At 37.4% G+C, this 19,245-nt stretch overlaps 1 long non-coding RNA gene across 5 annotated transcripts in view; it reads right to left on the bottom strand.

Annotated features, from left to right (window-relative positions):
- Positions 1 to 7,077, bottom strand: part of LOC118968262 (uncharacterized) — a 31,836-nt gene extending 24,759 nt beyond the window's left edge. For all 5 annotated transcript variants that reach the window (XR_012131574.1, XR_005055821.2, XR_005055825.2 and 2 more), the window contains exons 1-3: positions 6,356 to 7,077; positions 5,644 to 5,754; positions 211 to 799 (exon numbers count right to left, since the gene is read on the bottom strand). This is a non-coding gene — a long non-coding RNA (uncharacterized lncRNA). The remainder of the gene's footprint in view (positions 1 to 210; positions 800 to 5,643; positions 5,755 to 6,355) is intronic.
- Between the last annotated feature and the right edge of the window lie 12,168 nt (positions 7,078 to 19,245).

Genomic DNA, 19,245 nt, shown 5'->3' with positions numbered 1-19,245 from the left:
CTCTCATCAGTCTTTTGGTCCTGTATCATTAATTCTTGCTTTACTGAATCTTGGGTCAGCAATCTGGCTTCACAAAATTATCAGTTTCCAGACCAAAAAAATGAATCCTGAAAATCCTGACTCAGAACGGTACAGTCTGAGAGTCATCCGAGGGCTGTCAGCACAGAAGCCGGTGTTTAGGAGTCTGTTCTTTGAAGTATCAATACTTACAAGCACCCAGTAGAGTCCTTTGCTCAAGGCTCTAAAACTATTTTGTTGAAGATCCTATCTCCGGCTTGTAACTTATAGCAGAGCCTCCAGGCAAACATGAGAGAAAAGCAGAAATGACCTCTAAGACTGAATGGCTGTGGTTAATTTATTACAGCGACCAGCAATATTAGAGTGGAGGAGAACAAAGTTGTCTGATGCATGCTTGTTTCATAATGGTTCGATCAATATTTGCCAGAGGATAAGAACATATTATGGACAGCAATGGAAGTGCCAAATCTTAAGGCCCTTCCTGCAAAGTGTACAGTCTCTGAAATATTTATATTAATAATATTTTACCTCTACAAACTTAACTAAGAGAAGGCTGCACCTCCCTTCTGATTGGATAACCCTTCCCGTTCTGCTCTTGCAGTAGTATTGAGCTTTTTTAACAATATTGAGCTACCCAACAAACCTGATTATTTCTAACATTTTTTATAAGATAAAAGAACTCATCTTTGTGATTTTCCAGAATTTCTTTGGAAATCTCCAAGATAGTTTTAGATGTAAAGATACTCTGAGAACTTCAGGTTTTTAAAATTTAGGGTCCAATCTGAAAAAGAAAAAGCAACAGATTTAACAGAAGAGATTTGGTCCATAAGTAAGATACGTCATAGGTGCTTGAGAAAAAAGTTTAGTTACCTATTCACTAAAGCAATAACAACATATTTTTAAATAGACATAGAAGTATGTAAAATGATTTTAAGAAATCTTGGCTCTTTCAGATATGAGGAAACTTTCTTCTTTGTTCTTAAAACATAATCACAGAAATGATAAAATCAACACAAAGTACAGAAAATTATTATGGTGAATATAAATCTCCGCTACCTGAATGGATTACACAGAAGGTCAAATCACTGCTCATTACCCCTTGTTAAGAGCTCTAAGACCATCTAATATTAATAGAGAGAAGGCCAAATTCTAGTTTTAATTAACTCAATATTTGTCAATAAAAGATCCCAAGTTCTTTTTAAAAAAATTATCTTTTGGAAAAGCCCATCAAACTGAGAGAACTTTTCCAAATTTTACCATATTCTATCGCTTCTCTTCAGACAATCATGACAAATAGGGTTTACGTTCAGTAAACCTACAATTTTCTGTATCCATTCAAGTTTTGTCTTTCCCTATCCTGTTTCATATTCTGAGCACACATGTTCTTTTAGAACAAAACTATCCGCTTTTTCTTTGAAAAAACAAAATATTCTTTTACTTTGATCATTGTTCTTCTCTTCATTATTGCTTGCACTACTGTCACCATAGCTCCTAATATAGTCTTAATCACCCATGTTAATTAATAACTTTTAAACAAACATAGGTCACACAGAAAACTGAGAGATGGGTAATTAATAATTGAGTGTTATATACAAGCAAAAATAAACATTATCATTAGCATGATCCAAGGTTTGCACTCTGTAGCATAGTACAATATGAAACACACATGTATATATATATTTAAAAACTTCAGTGATCAATGTTTTACCATTCTATCTTAGAAATAATCTTGGTTTCCCAAATTATCCATTAATCAACTTGATTTTAATGTTAGTTCAATACTTTAGAGCTAACTTAAGGATATCAGAAATTATACTTCAGCTAACATACTATTGAACATAAATGATTGTTGATATCAAAAAGATTACCAAAATTATAATTCAATTTGGTTAGGTACATAATTTTTACATTTTTTCATAATCCTTAACATTATTAAGTAGTAATGTTAATTTATTTAATCAAAAAACTAGTGTAGGAAGTTGAGGAAATTCAGAAAACAAATTTAGATCTTTTAAAAAATAAAGTGCACAATTATACCTAACTCTACTAAAATCAGAGGAAAAAGATACAGAATTTTTTCATTAAACCAATATAAGCAGTCTGATTTATCCAAAGATTCATCTTATGTGGATTTAGATTTTTAGGTGTTATTTTATATAGTATATGTATACATTTAGATAATCATATACTTCTGGTTAGCACTTTCTGAAAGAATTTTTGTTAAGTGACTAGAATATTTAGACTATTAGAAATTAATTTTTTTGGAATTCTGAAAATATTAGATTTATATGAGCAGGTTATAAGTATAAATAATTGACTTACTCTATGAGTCAAATTAAAAGAGAGTTTCTTTAAATTAGAAGACTTCATAATCAAATTTATTAATATCCTCCAGAGGTAAGAAAATGTTTTACACACACAAAGAGAGATAAAAGCTTTTCTCAACTATAGAGAACTGGCTGCCTTCAGCTCTATAACCTCAGCTACAGGTCATGAATGAACATAGAAACAAAAAACTCACCAGTCTATTTCTCAAAGAGCTGTTTTCCTTTTTAGTTGACACAAGATATTTTCTAAAATAATTTTAGCTCACAAATAGACAGAATAGACCCAAAAAAATGACTATCAAACTAGATTAGCTATCATCTCTCGCCTGATAGAAAAATAGTTCCCTCATTATCCACCTGGCAGAAATCATCAAATGGTCAGATCATAAAGCCAAATTCCCTATAATAATCAGCTGTTTGCATATTAGAATTATTTATACACAAGGTCATCTCTTAACCATGGAATCAAGACCTGCTCAGCAGTCCTGGGTCTGGCTGTACAATGGGGTACAGTCCAGACCTCGTTTCACAAGGATGCTTTCTAGACTATGCAGTTGAGACCAGTCTAGTGGTTAGAGGCAAGACATGAACTTAACCAGTGCCTGAACCCAGATGTGAAAAGAGGCACATTGGTTTAGATACACCAGCTCTTCCAAAACCATGGCCTAATGTGTGGCATTTGCCTATTTCTGTGGTGTGAATTTCCCATAAGGGCTGTTTTCAAGCTACCCACACAATGCCACAGTGCAGAACTGGGAGGAAATGCATGTATTTGGTTCTTGCATACCATTGTGATCTTCTCCAGGATACAAGTGTGCTTAACCATGAGTTAATCCAAACACAGACAGCCTTAACGGAGTTGGCCAACAAACAGAAACAAAAACAAAACCACAAAATCAGAAAAAAGAAAAAAAGCCTTTAGAAATGTCGAGTTAGTCATTTGGAATTCATTCTGGGAGACAGAAAGATATGCCTGGGTTTAATCAGACCATGAGATACACTTCTCAGGCCATGCAGCTTAATGGCACCAGCAGGTAAGTCCACTTGAGTATCTCAGTGGATCTCCCAAAACAGTCTCAGTACTCAGTACTACAGAAGACAGCTTGTAGTTGTCAATAGTTCTCATAGTCAGAAAGCTTTCCTTATACTCAGCCAAAAATCTATTTCCTATAACTTCTAACCAGAGGGTCATGCTCTTTGGATATGCACAAAACAAATCTTATTCTTCCTTTTTTATTCAATATTGAGTACAATTATCTTATGATTTTAGAGCTACCCCAGTTCATAGCACAGGTAAAGAAACAGAAACCCAGAAAGATTAATGACTTTCCTCAATTCATGCAGCACTGTAATTTATCATATTTGAGGGAATGAAAGATGAAACTTAAAAACTGTCACAACACATCTCTCTTGAGTCTTTGTTCCTTAGCTATATCAGTATTTCATCTAAAATATTTCAAAACATCTCATCTTAGCTGCCCTCTTCTTGTAGGTCTCTGTTTGGACAATGCCATGCTAAAAGTGAGGTACGCAGAATCAAATGCCATAGGTGTCAGCTGATTAGGGCAGTGTGTGTTCTGAGGTCTGGATTTATTAATATTTTATTAACCATCTGGACAACCACGTTACCTTTTAACTCATGTCTTTATCAAATATAATTTTCAAAGATAAAAACATGATTGTCATGAAAGACACAGAAAGAACACAGGTCAAAAATGTATTCAACTCATATAATTAATGAAGGCACCACTAAGATAATAAAGCTTGTTTATAAAACACTTGAAGAACTGAAACTTACATAGTCCATCAAGAAAGGCACATTGCAATAAGTTTTTTTTAAGTTAGAAAAAAATCTGGTTAATATCCTATAGAGCAATGAAGCATAACTTTTGAGATCATTTTCCCACCAAAGAGAAATCATTTGTATTTCTATCAGGTAAAAACCTACAAGTTAACATGTACCTTCAACAGTGTGTGGGCTCTAGTCAATAATAAATAAAACCAAACAAGACACACTCTCTTAGAAAGCTAAAAATTCCTAAAGTGGGCCTCTTGAACAATGTCTCAGTATGACACTGAAAGGACATGCAACCCTGTCTTTTGCTTTATCTTCAAGCATCACAGAATATTTGTTAACAAGACTGCTTTTCCAGTCTCTTAACAATATGTTAAAGTATAACAAAATATATTTACATTTATTTATGAAGTTATTTCTGTTTGTTATTTTGGTTTTTGTTCCCTCCCAATGCAGGATTCTTTTCTATAATGTCCGTGGTAAGTGACATTCAATGTTGAGAAATTTCCTACTTTGCAAAGTACCTCAATTCACTCTTAGAAACTAGTTCTTAGGTACTGGCAGAAACATACTCTCCTGTAATTTTTACTCACTGGAGATTCTGGATTAAGGGTTAGACAAACCAGTCATCCCCTAAGCAGTAATCAAAAAGGGGTGCTAAAATATACCCATACAAGGTTGTAAAATGGTGCTAGTTAACACACATTACTCCTCACATAACTGAGGTCATGTAAACTGGTCCTGCTACATGGAAGTAGTTAGTGATTTCAAGGAGCAGTTTTAAAAACATATTCTTCACCTATACTAAGCTATTTTTGTTGAGAATTCCTGGGAGGTACATTTTTAAGCAGCACAAAGCAACCAAGAGTTAGTCCCCCAAATTCAACACTTGCCTGCTAGAGTTGAAGACGTGGTCATCTGAAATTCAAAAACTGAATAATGTTATTGGTTTTACTAGGCATAGGCAGTTTATTTTATTAGCTAAATCACAAATCCTTTGTAAGGCCATAATTTTGAGCATGAAGAACTATATATTTTATTAGCAGAAAAAATGTTTTCCCACTCATGCCAGATAACATATTTAGCAAACACTCAAAGAATATAGGTTTGCATTATTGTCAAACTATGAGCCCACATGTCTCATTCTAGCTCTGCTGATTGGTTCCAGTTCTAACATCTGGAATCATGCAAAATCAGTTTAATCCAGTTTCCATATGTCTGACCTTCAAATACTTGAGAACAGTTATCCCATCCTACTGTCATCTTCTTTTGTCAGATTAAATAAGCACATGACCCTCAGTGGGAATGGCTTCAAGATTAGTCATTTTCATAATTACCTTCCTGCAAAGGCCTTCTGTTTGCCAGTGTCCAAGTGTCACTCCAACTATCAAACATGATGTGACCGATGTCTGGTGTGACATTTATAAAAGTCACCTTGCTCAACCTGTTTTGCCAACTCTGTGTTAAATAATAAGGGAAGTTAAAAAAAAACATCCCACATACCTTTAATGGCATGAGTTAGTCACTTAGACTTCCTGGAGCAGTTTAGCATTCTCACCAAGCTTAGGGGCATCCAGTCTGGGTCCAGTCAAGAGATGGAAACCACACCAATTACTAGAAGAGAGAAGATTTAATATAAAGAACTGTTAGCAAGGTAGTAAATTGCTTATTTGGTGACTGAAAGGGTGAAGAGGAATATTAAAGCACCACAGCTTACTAACTGTAAGAAGCAGCTACTCTCCTGTGCTAGCCTAGCTTGTGTTAGATATTAACACAGGATTAAACCTGTAAGGATTTCATTAGGGGAAATTCTTGTGTGAAGGGAAACCTAAAGGGAGCTCGGAAAGCTGTCAGACTTAGATGTCTAAACTGGATGAAGCAGAGAGGGACCATAAAGTCTAGGGAAGTTTCTTCTAAACCACAGGAAAGTCAGTGAGCCAAACTTGCTGGTCTGAGGAATCCCAGGGTCCCAGGACCCTGCCTCAGTGCTCTGGCGTGCTCAGTCACTGTGGGGAGCAGGCGGCGACAGAGGCTTGGCCTCAGAGCAAACAGGGCAATGTACGTATTTCAAAGAGCAGTAGTTGGGGCCCTTGGTCAATTAAGCTTAGGTTTACAAAATGAAGTAGAAGACATCCAGTTAACTTAGAAGTTCAGATAAACAGTGAATAAAATTTTAGTATAACTATAACCCAAATATTTCATAGGATATACTTACAGTAAAAAGTTATTTGTTGTTCAAGTTTAACTGGCATCCATCCTGTACTTTTATCTGTGAAATCTAGCAACCCTAATTATGATCTCTGTAGCCAAAGGTCTGTGAGGGTCATTTTCACGGCTGCCTCACACTCTTAGGGCTATAACATGAAAGGTAAGAGGTTGGAGTTATTAAAACTTCAAGACTTAGGAGAAGGTGTTAAAGAAGCTAAGACTCAGACAGTTAAGGAAAAGGTCCCCATCGGGTGGTGCTAGAGAATGAAGCTGGTTCTATAGGTGTTGGAAAACTATGAAGTGGATTCAAGCGCTTCTCTGAGAAGAAACTGCTGCTTCCGCCCATATTTGGGATGAAGAAGTGTGGCTGGAGTGACGATCACAGGAGCCACAAGCAGACAGGAGGCCAACAGGAAGCAAAGAGAAAACCAGGAGGAAGAAGCAAATCACTCCCTCTTCTGTCCTTGCAGTCTCACTCAGCACCCCCTACTGACACAGCCTAACAGGGAGCTGCTGGCAAAACAGACGTGCAGAGAGTGCCAAAGTCTGCTCTGGGAACCGAAAGTGAAAACTTAATACCTGGCATAGATACAGAAGACTTCCAAAGATCACACCCAGTTAATGTAATGAGGAATGAGAAATGATTGGCTTTCAGCCCCCCATGATTTCAACATGATCCCAGACTTACAAATTTGATGGTTTAATGATAGTGGAGTTCAGAACATACTACCCCAAAATATGGCACCGTGGCTTATTGGATATTATAAGCTGAAGGAACTTGAAAAACAGTAGGTGTTGGAAGGCCTCTCTGACTTTCTCCCCTAAAGCAGGTCATTAAAACCTCACATGGGGAGGCGCCCTTCCCATACACAGAGGAACGGAGCACCCTTATCTCTGAAGATGGAGAGGTGCTGGGAGGAATCTGAATAAACAGGCTTTGCTTAGTGTCCCCCAGTTTACTACCCTTCCCTTATACTTTTATCCTATCAGATTTTTCTATGACTTTTCATTCCACATCAAACCTAGTATCAAAACGTTCAGCTGAACAGCTTCTTCAGGTCTTCATCTCCTTAGGTAGCTCCCATGTCATGTAAAACTTACATTAAATACATTTGTTTGCTTTTTTCTTATGAATCTGTCTTTTGTTAAAGGGCCCCATTCAAGAAGGAAAAAGATGTTGTTCCTCCCTACATTGTTTTACAGAGAGCTGCTGGTCACCAACTCCGTGGACCACTTCAGGTAGACTATGTAACACCAACCTGACTACATATGGGTTTGCCTTGGCCTTTGTATTCCCTTCTTGAAAAACCAAAAGAGTTAGGATCTCCAAGCCCTCATGAAGATTGACTGAGTGATAAGAAAGAATAGGCAGTTTTGTTATGCAGAAAATAACAGTAAATCTCAGAGATTCTAGTAAACTTCATCACCCAAGGAAAACAGGTACTACTCAACCCAGGTTGCCAGTAGGTTCTGATCCCTTAGGAAATGGAAGACCTTATGATGTATTATGCAACATTAAGGAAGAGGATATATCACACTTGTTGCCATACAATTTATAAAACATTCTCCCAGACACTGTCTTGCTTTGAGCCCAGTGTATGATCATGCATAGAGTGGGAGAGCGGATGACTGACCTTCACCCAGAATATGATGAAGAATCTTAAAAACTAAAGTTGAATGAAAAGATGGTATAGTCAGATCTGTGCCTTAGAAGAGAATCTTGCCAGAGGACAATGAGGAATTACCAGTAATTCACTCAAGAAGTAATGAGGCCCTAAACTGAGCTAGTACCTTGGAGCAAGCAGCAGTCCAAAGCTGAAGCATTTTCTCCAAGACAGAGAAGGATTTTAAAGGCGATAAATTGTGTGAAATATTTAATGAGTAATAGGAGAATTGTATCTAGCTTTCAGTTTTCTTAACCCTTTTTGGCATTCCTGCTCCATTCACATCCATGCATTCACATGCAAATAACGCGTATCAACCTTTCAAATGTGAACAGATGGAAAGCAAAGTAGAGATTCAGAGCGTTCTGGTGGGATTTATGTGATCCACGAATGAGAATAAAATGTAAATAGTTGGGAATAAAGAATTCTCTGATTGTACAATAATTGTTATTTTCATTTCAAGGTTTTTAAGAATAGAACAGTATCCTCTGCTAATTGCTTCCTATATTAGTTATCTATTATTGCATAACAAATTTCCCTAAAATTTAGTAGCTTGAAACAACAATAAACATTTATTATCTCTGGCAGTTCCTGTGGTTCAGGAATTTTGGAGCAGTTTAGGTGGTGGCTTTGGCTGGGGGTCTCCCATGAGGCTGGAGTCAAGTTGCTAACTGAGGCAGCAGTCACCTGAACGCTTGATGGGGCTGGCGGATCCCCTTCCACAATGGCTCCACGTGTGACTTGAGTTGCAGGGAGGGCTCAGATCTTGCCCACATAAACCTCTTGCAGCCCTGTTTCCATGTTTTCATAATATGGTAGCTGGTTTCTCTCATCCCCACCAGAAGGTGACCAAGAGAATGAGAGCCGGGTGGAAGCAATCCTTTTTCATGACCTACATTTGGATACCATGTAGCATCTCTTCTACCACATTCTATTTGTCAGAAGCAGTTCACTAAGTCCAGCCCACATTCAAGTGGAGGAGAATTAGGTTCCACCCTTTGAAAGGACATGTGTTAAAGATTTTGTGAACATAGTTTAAAAACATCACACTTTAACTTAAAATAGGCTTTGGTATTTTGTGCTCCAAATAAAATTTCCAATTTACTGAGCAGATTCACAAAAGCAAGTGACCTGGGGATTGATACTGGTCAACACTCACTTGTCGGTTTGCTCTGACATGTGTTAACTCATCACAGATGAGAGAAGTATAACTTTGTAATCCAAAGAAGAAAAAAGCCTTGAAAGTCTGAGCTGCAGTAGTTTCATCACTGGGATTATTTTCCTTGAATTTCTACAGAAAGGACAATGTTTGAAATTCAAGTTTCCATATCAGAGAACGGGAAAAACCCTGATTAGTTTCTGGGAGCTATGTTATCTGGCTATATGTGAAGGAATTACAAGTTGCTACTTGCTAGAAAGGCTCACCCTACTTGAAAAACCAAAACATCATTATTAGCCAAAACAAGAAATATTTCCACATTTATGTCTTAGTCTATGTGGGCCACTACAACAAAAGATCATCAACTGACTGGCTTATAAACAATGAACATTTACCTCTCTTAGTCCTGGAGGCCAGCAAATCTAAGATTAAAGTGTCAGCAGGTTCTATGTCCGGAGACAGCTGTCTCTTTCCATAGCACCACATGGTGGAAGGGGTGACCCCAGAGAAGCCTGGGTGCCTTTTATAAGGGAATTAATCCCATTCATGAGGGTTGTGATTAGGAGACTGAATCGCCTCCCAAAGTCCCCACCTCCTAAGGCGGTGGCTGTGGGGCTTGGGATTTCAACATATGAATGTTGGGGAGGCATAAACATTCAGTTCACTGCAATTTATTGAAGTGGAAAAAAGAAAGAATGCTCAAGATTTTGGGAATGCTGTCTGGGCGAATAAGCAAAGAGCAGTGCCCTCATGGAGGCCGCAGCCAGACCCGGAGCCTTGACTTTGCTCTTTCTGCCGCGTTTGTAGCTATAAGACCTAAGAGATAAGTAACACTCGTCTTCTGCCTCTTGGTTTGATTCTTGACTTGTCAGAATTTCTTTGCACCTGAGCTGAAATCAGGTGTTAAATTTAGAGAACAAAGTGCAGGAAGTCAAGCGAGTGTAGATAAAGAGCAAAATAATACTCGGCCAATAGCAGAACTATTAACAAGGACCCCCTGAAACCAGTGTCACTTACTTTCTTTGAGAGTAAAGGAGAAACATAAAATCCAATGACTATTGTTCTCTAAAGAGAAAGGAAACTGTGTACTATGATTAAGGGGGAGAGGGTGGCTCAGGAATTTGGTGTCTGGGAACTTAAAAGGAAGAATGAACTGAATTTAGAAAGATTGAAAGGCAATCAAGATCATCCAGCATTGGCAGAAACTGAATGTCTACTTGTAAATCATGACTCTTGATGGCAATGGCACTGTGGTGTTCGGTGCACACTTGTAGGAGAAGGGCAAGCAACAGAAAACTGATTGCTAAGAATTTAAGAGCTTATGAGTGTTAGGGGATCCCAGAAGCATCTTCTCCCACTGGGCCTCTATACCTGAGTTTATTCTAGAAGAATAAAGATAGTATAGATCCAAGTCAAATCAATCTTCCACCTCCACAAACCAGACTGATTTATAACTTTGCACCATCTGTTGATGTTGGTGGTGTGATTCTCTCCTTTACTAATTAACAGCTCATAAAGGGTTTTATATACATCAGAGGCAAACAATAACTTCAGGAACCTAGTCATGAATTTTTGGCAGTTTCCACTATGAAGAAATTGAAGTTTTTATTTGATATAAACTAATATCCTTTGTCCCCAAGCCCTTGGGGAGCTGCCCTCTCACTTTCAAGAACATCAGTTCTCTCCCTTTTTCATCACATTCCTGCCCCTAGTACCATATTTCTATTGGAGACAAAGAAAAAGCTTAAATTCTGAGCTTCTGAGCAAAACTTTTAGGAAACCTATTTTTCCTCTGCTGACTTCAGGTAAGTTAGCCTTTCCTTTCTTAGGTCCCTTCACACTGGAAGGGAAGTTTGACAGTATTTTAAAGGAGTGAGAAATCCAGTGTGGAAAAAGAGAAAAATTTAAAACAATAAGAAGAAATGTTAGCTTTCAGAATAACGGTTGTGTAGTGTGATGCAATAACGACGAAAAATCAAACATTTTGCCTTATACTCCTAGATTCACTGATGAATCATATAAGACCTTGGAACAGTCACTTAATTTTCTGGGTCTTAGTTTCCTTATCTCTCAAATGAGAAACTTGAACCAAGTACTCTAAGATATATTATAATTCTAAAATGACATGATTGTGTATCAACATGCCTCATAATTCACTGACCATATTTATCCCCATCCTTAAGGCCAAACAAATTATGTTCTATGCTGGGCATGAACCCTTCTAAAACCAGGGTGAAAACTGTTCTGAAAGGTGCTTGAGGTAATCAGGCAGCTGGGAGCAACTGGATTACGCTTGGTTTTCTAGCTTCATAACACCACCACTCTTCCCCTCCTAGACCTACCACTTCTTTCTATTTCTACTTCCCTCCATGCTTCCCCACCTGATTCCTAATCATTCTCTAGGGCTTGAAGTCACAGACAGAATAGCCAGTTTCTTCAGTTGTCCTGGCGAGTGTTACCTATGGGCTCTGCCTTTTGGATAGTGTGGTAGAAAAATACCTTATATTTTAAAATAAGCATCATCTGGTAGGAGAGGTGGAGATTGTTTTTGGACTTATTTAGTTGGTCCCTTTTGCTTCCCAAAATAAACATCTTTACGCTCAGTTAAAAGCTTTCCAAAATGTTCACAAGAGAAGAACAGATTCTTGCCAAAACCTTAAGCCTAGCCAGGCAGGGATACTGAAATGTTGCTGCCTGTGGAAACACGTGGCCAGGCAGCCCTCTGGCATAAAAACAGCAATTTGTGTTTAAATGATGGCACCGTTGGCTTCTGGTGGTTCAGAGGCTGCATTCAGTGTTCCCAGTGCAGGGTGCAGGGTCTGACAACGCAGCTGCTGGTTCCTATTCAGGCACAGTTCACAGCATACTCTTGTCTATTGACAGAGCTTACAACTCAGCAAACCTTGGTTCTTATGGTAGGAGAGGTAAAGAGAAACACTTCTCTTACTCTTCTCACAGTTTTAGTTCTGCCTCCAATTCTTAGCAGTTGCAAAATTCTTTAGAATATCTAGTCCCCAGAGCCCTATTTGCAGTTTTACAGTGTTGTGACCTTGGGCAAGATGTTTAATTACCTCTGAACTGCAACTTTCTCATCCATAAAATGGTGATAATAATGCCTGTTCTACTTTCCTTACAAGAATGTTGTGAAGATCAAATGAAATAACATAAATTCACTTTGTATATTAAAAGATGCTATGCTATGTAAACACAAGCTATTATTAATTACCAAGTGTCTCCTCTTCTCTGCTCTTTCCTTTACCTTGTTTGTTTCTCTGTTCTTTAAACATCTACATGGTCTTGTCTTAGTCCAAGATTCTCAGTGTGGTTAAGGCCCAGTTTCTTAAACTTGGGCTTGTTACCAAGAGGCAGTCCTGGTTCTACACATGCTTTATCTAGTTCCATATTCAGAGACCAATCTACAACATTTAGGAGAGCCTCACTTATTTCAGAGTCATGTATGGATCACTTAATTACTCCATGTTACGGAGCCAAAGCTGAATGGCCAGCCCTCAAGGAACACAACGTCAGGTCTGAACATCTCAGATCAAATAGGTTAATCAGGTTTATATAAGCTGTAGCTGAATATTCTGTCTCTCGTCTCTGCTCCTGGGAGTTCAGAAATATCTGGACCATTTGGGGCAAAAGTTGAACTCTGAAACCCCTTTCTCTTCAGGAGAAAGCAGCAAAAATTTATCCAAGTCTTCTTGTTACTATTTTACACATCCCTTTGTTGACTGTGAACACCTCCCTCTCTTTATTTCCTAATTTAATTTTGAAGTTCTGCCAGTGTTGGATTCCATATTAGGCCAGGAGAACTGATTCCGCCTGCATCCACAAAGCTTAACTATCAGAACTGAGAACTGAGATCACATGTAACAACATGACTTACTATCTATTCCAGGAATTTCTTTCCCAGGAAGATAAACTGGTAGACCAATAAATAATTACATTGCCTACAACAGCAGAGTCCCCAAAATCAATGTATTTGAACAGTAAATTGCTCATGTGGGCAAATAGACCTCTTCTCAAGACAACAGATTGGTGACCTAGGCAAACATTCTCTTTTCAAACAATGTTTACTTATCAAGACTAGCTTCAAGACCCTCTCATTGTTATGTCTGTAAATCCCAAACTACTGTTTAATGAACTTATCCTAATCTTATCCTGATCCTCACTTTAAAATAACACCCCCCCAAATATCTGACCTCCCATTCTGAGATATTCCTAAGACCGTGTTGAAGTCGTACACTCCCTCATTGCAGTAGGTCTAACAAACTATCCATGTGATCGACAAGATTATTCTGGTGGTTTCTTGGGGAGCTCACAGTTGACAACTTGGTGCATTAACCAGCAGAGCAAGAGAAACAGGAAATTTTCTTAAAAATTTAACACCTGCCATTTCTTTAAAAAAGACATCTAGAAAAAGATCACATACAAAGGAAAACCCATCAGACTGTCAGACTTCTCAACAGAAACCTTACAGGCCAGAAGGGAGTGGCATGATATCTTTAATGCAATGAAACAGAAGGGCCTTGAACCAAGAATACTCTACCCAGCAAGATTATAATTTAAATTTGAAGCAGGGATTAAATGATTTCCTGATAAGCAAAATTTGAGAGAATCTACCTCTCACAAACCATCTCTACAGTGTATTTTGGAGGGACTGCTCTAGATAGAAGTGTTCCTAAGGCTAAATAGCTGTCACCAGAGAAAATAAAACCCCAGTAAAGGAAGCAGACTGATTAATTACTAAGCAAATGCAAAATTAAATCAACTACCCACAAAGTCAGTCAAGGGATACACAAAGACTACAAAATATGATATCTAATATATAAAAAATGGAGAAGGAAGAAAAAAGAGGGGAAAAAAGGAACCTTTAGATTGTGTTTGTAATAGCATAATAAGTAAGTTAAGTTACACTGTTAGATAGTAAAGAAGCTGTCCTTGAACCTTTGGTAACCGTGAATTTAAAGCCTGCAATGACAATAAGAACATAACTATTGATAATCACCCTAAATGTAAATGGTCTGAATGCACCAATCAAAAGACATAGTCACTGAATGGATAAAAAAACAAGACCTGTCTATATGTTGCCTACAAGACTCTCACTTTAAACCCAAAAACATACACAGACTAAAAGTGAAGGGATGGAAAGAGATATTTCATGAAACTAACAGGGAGAAAAAAGCAGGAGTTGCAGTACTTGTATCAGATAAAATAGACTTCAAAACAAAGAAAGTCATAAGAGACAAAGAAGGACATTACAAAAGGATAAAGGGACCAGCCCAACAAGAGGACATAACCATTACAAATATCTATGCACCCAACATAGGAGCACCTACATATGTGAAACAAATACTAACAGAATTAAAGGGGGAAATAGAATGCAATGTATTCATTTTAGGAGACTTCAACACACCACTCACTCCAAAGGACAGATCAACCAGAGAGAAAATAAGGACACAGAGGCACTGAACAACACACTAGAACAGACGGACCTAACAGACATCTACAGAACTCTACACCCAAAAGCAGCCAGATACACATTCTTCTCAAGTGCACTTGGAACATTTTCCAGAATAGACCACATACTAGGCCACAAAAAGAGGCTCAGTAAACTCAAAAAGATTGAAGTTCTACCAACCACTTCTCAGATCACAAAGGTATAAAACTAGAAATAAATTACACAAAGAAAACAAAAAGACTCACAGACACATGGAGGCTTAACAACATGCTCCTAAATTATCAATGGATCAATGACCAAATAAAAACAGAGATCAAGCAATATATGCAGACAAATGACAACAATAATTCAACACCATCAAATCTGTGGGATGCAGATAAATAGATAAATCCCTAGCCAGATGTATCAAGGAAAGAGTCTACACACATAAAACAGAATCAGAAATAAGAAAGGAAAAATCACTGTGGACACCACAGAAATACAAAGAATTATGAGAGAATACTTAGAAAAATTATATGCTAACAAATTGGATAACCTAGAAGAAATGGAACTACTTTCTAGAAAAATACAACCTTCCAAGGCTGACCCAGGAAGAAACAAAATATGAACAGACCAGTTACCAGCAACAAAATTGAACTGGTAATCAAAACACCACATAAGAACAAAACTCCCAGACCAGATGGCTTCATTGCTGAATTTACCAAACATTTCCTGATGAACATACATGCAAATATGTTCAACAAAATATTAGCAAACCAAACAAAAAGTACATCAAAAAGATCATTCATCTTGCTCAAGTAGGATTTATCCCAGGGATGCAAGGATGGTACAATATTCAAAAATCCATCAACATCATAAACCACATCAACAAGAAGAAGGGTGAAAATCATGTAATCATCTCTATAGATGCCAAAAAAGGATTTGACAAAATTCAACATCCATTCGTGATAAAAACTCTCAACAAAATGGGTATAGAGGACAAGTACCTCAACATAATAAAGGCCATATATGACAAACCCACAGCCAACATCATACTTAACAGTGAAAAGCTGAAAGCTTTTCCTTTAAGATTGGTAATAAGACAAGAATGCCCACTCTCCCAACTTTTATTCAACATAGTTCTGGAGGTCCTAGCCATGGCAATCAGACAACACAAAGAAATAATAGGCATCCAGATAGGTAAGGAAGATGTTAAACTGTCCCTGTTTGCAGATGACATGATATTATACATAAAAAAACACTAAAGAATCTACCCCAAAACTACTAGAACTAATATCTGAATTCAGCAAAGTTGCAGGATAGAAAATCAATATGAAGAAATCTGTCACATTAGTATATACTAATGATGAACTAGCAGAAAGAAAAATCAGAAAACAATTCCATTCACAGTTGTATCAAAAAGAATAAAATACCTAGGAATAAGCCTAACCAAGGAAGTGAAAGATCTGTACCCTGAAAATGACAAGACACTCAGGAGAGAAATTAATGGAGACACCAATAAATGGAAATACATCCCGTGCTCATGAATAGGAAGAATTAATATTGTCAAATGGCCATCCTGCCTAATGTAATCTACAGATTCAATGCAATCCCTATCAAAATATCAACAGCATTCTTCAACAAACTAGAACAAATAGTTCTAAAATTCATATGGAACAATAAAAGACCGCAAATAGCCAAAGCAATCCTGGGGGGATTACATTCCCTGACTTCAAGCTCTACTACAAAGCCACATTAATCAAGACAATTTGGTACTGACATACGAACAGACCCATAGATCAATGGAACAGAATATAAAGCCCAGATATAAACCCAAGCATATATGGTCAGTTAATATATGATAAAGGAGCCATGGACATACAATGGGGAAATGACAGCCTCTTCAACAATTGGTGTTAGCAAAACTGGACAGCTACATGTAAGAGAATGAAACTAGATTATTGTTAAACTCATGCAGAAAAGTAAGTTTGAAATGGATCAAAGACTTGGAGGTAAGTCATGAAGCCATAAAACTCTTAGAAGAAAACATAGGCAAAAGTTTCTTGAATATAAACATGGGCAACATTTTCCTGAACACATCTCCTTGGGCATGGAAAACAAAAGCAAAAATGAACAAATGGGACTACATCTAACTAAAAAGCTTCCATATAGCAAAGGACACTATCAGTAGAACAAAAAGGCCTCTTACAGTATAGGAGAATATATTTGTAAATGACATATCTGACAAGGGGTTAATATCCAAAATATATAAAAAACTCATACATCTTAACACCAAAAAAGCAAGTAACCCAATTAAAAAATGGGCAGAGGATATGAACAGGCACTTCTCTAAAGAAGAAATTCACATGGTCATCAGGCACATGAAAAGATGCTCCATACCGCTAATTATCAGAGAAATGCAAATTTAAACCTCAATGAGATATCACCACACACCAGTTAGGATGGCCAACATCCAAAAGACAAGAAACAACAATTGCTGGCGAGGATGTGGAGAAAGAGGAACCCTCCTACACTGCTGGTGGGAATGTAAATTAGCTCAACCATTGTGGAAAGCAATATGGAATTTCCTCAAAAAACTAAAAATAGAAATACCATTTGACCCAGGAATTACACTCCTAGGGGAATTTACCCAAAAAAAAAAAACAAGATCCCAGAGTCAAAAAGATATATGCACCCCTATGTTTATTGCAACACTATTTACAATAGGTAAGATATGGAAGCAACTTAAGTGTCCATCAATAGACAGATGAATAAAGAAGATGTGGTACATATACACAATGGAAAACTATTCAGCCATAAGAAGAGAACAAATCCTACCATTTGCAACAACATGGATGGAACTAGAGGGGATTATGTTCAGTGAAATAACTCACGCAGAGAAAAACAAGTACCAAATGGTTTCCCTCATTTGTGGAGTATAATACCAAAGCAAAACTGAAGGAGCAAAACAGCAGCAGACTCACAGACTCCAAGAAGGGACTGTCAGTTACCAAAGGGGAGGAGTGGGGCAGGGCGGATGAGGAGGGAGGGAGAAGTAGATTGAGGGGTATTATGATTAGTACACATGGTCTGTGGCAGTGGTGACAGGGAAGACCATGTAGCACAGAGAAGACAAGTAGTGACTCTGTGGCATCTTAGTGATGGATAGTGACTGCAATGGGTTGTGGGGGAGACTTGATAACATGAGTGAATTTAGTAACCACAATGTTTTCCATGTGAAACCTTCATAAGAGAGTATATCAATGATATCTTAAGAAAGAAAAAAAAAAGACCTCTAGAGTTATCATCATTTTTAAAGTCAGATATTTTTTGGAGCTCCTCATTATATGATTTGGAATAGTTTTCATTTTGAATTATATGAGATGGTACAGCATAGTTGTTTTATTGCTTGGATATTCTAGAGGGTTCTATTCAGTCCTGGGTACCTCCAGAAATCTTTCTGTCACAAAGCACTCTCTTTACTATGCATTGTATTTCCATTGTATATTGGAAAGTGATTAGTGAGTTGAGTTCCTATTGAAGTAATTGGCTAATATTTGAGCATTTAACTGAGAATCTTGAGAGGGGATATAGTAGAATTAGTTCACTGAACACACTAAGCAAAATGTGGCTTGGGATCTGTCTCTCTTGATCAGTTTGAAACCTGGAAGTTTATCAAAAATGTCACACATGGAAATGAGCACTTGTAGCACTTGTTTAAATTCATGAACTAGCAGTCAGTTTAGAGAGAGGAGCTTGGTGAGTCAGAAGCCAGTCTGACAGCTCAATCTGAGCTCTGCTGAACCTAGTCTATTCTGTGTTTATAAACCAAGAAAGTTACAATCAACATAGTGATCATCATAATATCATGATAATCATAATTCAGGATACCATTACCTCTATGTTTTCTAAAACTTTTTAGGCTTCCAAAGGAAATATTTAATTCCAGTCTCTGTCTTTTGTTGACTGCTAGACTTGCTATCTTCCTTTAAGTATGCACCCCATGGAAATTGAATCTTAATTTTTTCTGTCAGATGCCTTTTATGTTTCCATTGGATACCTTTTATTTTAGGTTTATTTCAGTAAATCCAGAAGTTGTTACTATTTTTAATGAAAGTATTTTGCATTCAGAGTTCAGCATAGCCTCATTTCCTGAGCAGGTAAGCAGAGAGACTAAGATTTCCTGAGTACTTGTGTGCCCAGCAGAGACTAAGATGCTTTCAAATATATTATGTTGATTTGAGAACAGTGTGAATTTGGGTAATAATCTCCTTATTTTAAAGCTGGTGAGCCAAAGCTCAGAATTAAATAGATCATCAAAGATCTTGGGAGTAAGTGTTTGAGTCAGGGTGTAACCTGGGTCTACCTGAATTCAAAGCCTGATCTCATTTTTACCTTACTACAGTGTCACAAACATTGTTCTAACCATTTTTAAGTTGTCTTTGTTCCAGTCCTATCATTAATAAGCATTAGTGAATGATATCATTTTTAAAGGCTGTATAAGGGTTTTTTCAAAGCAGGAACCCAAGCTCAAGTAATATCTTTATATAATGACATGCTAATCAAGATCCAGAATCAAGATCCAGCAAACAAATTATTATCCTGAGGTGCAACTATGAACCAAACTTTAA

Source organism: Manis javanica, chromosome 5 (assembly GCF_040802235.1).
Source record: "Manis javanica isolate MJ-LG chromosome 5, MJ_LKY, whole genome shotgun sequence".
NCBI classification, from domain to species: Eukaryota; Metazoa; Chordata; class Mammalia; order Pholidota; family Manidae; genus Manis; species Manis javanica.
Note: the sequence above shows the minus strand (reverse complement) of the source record. Positions and strands in the feature narration are given on the sequence as shown.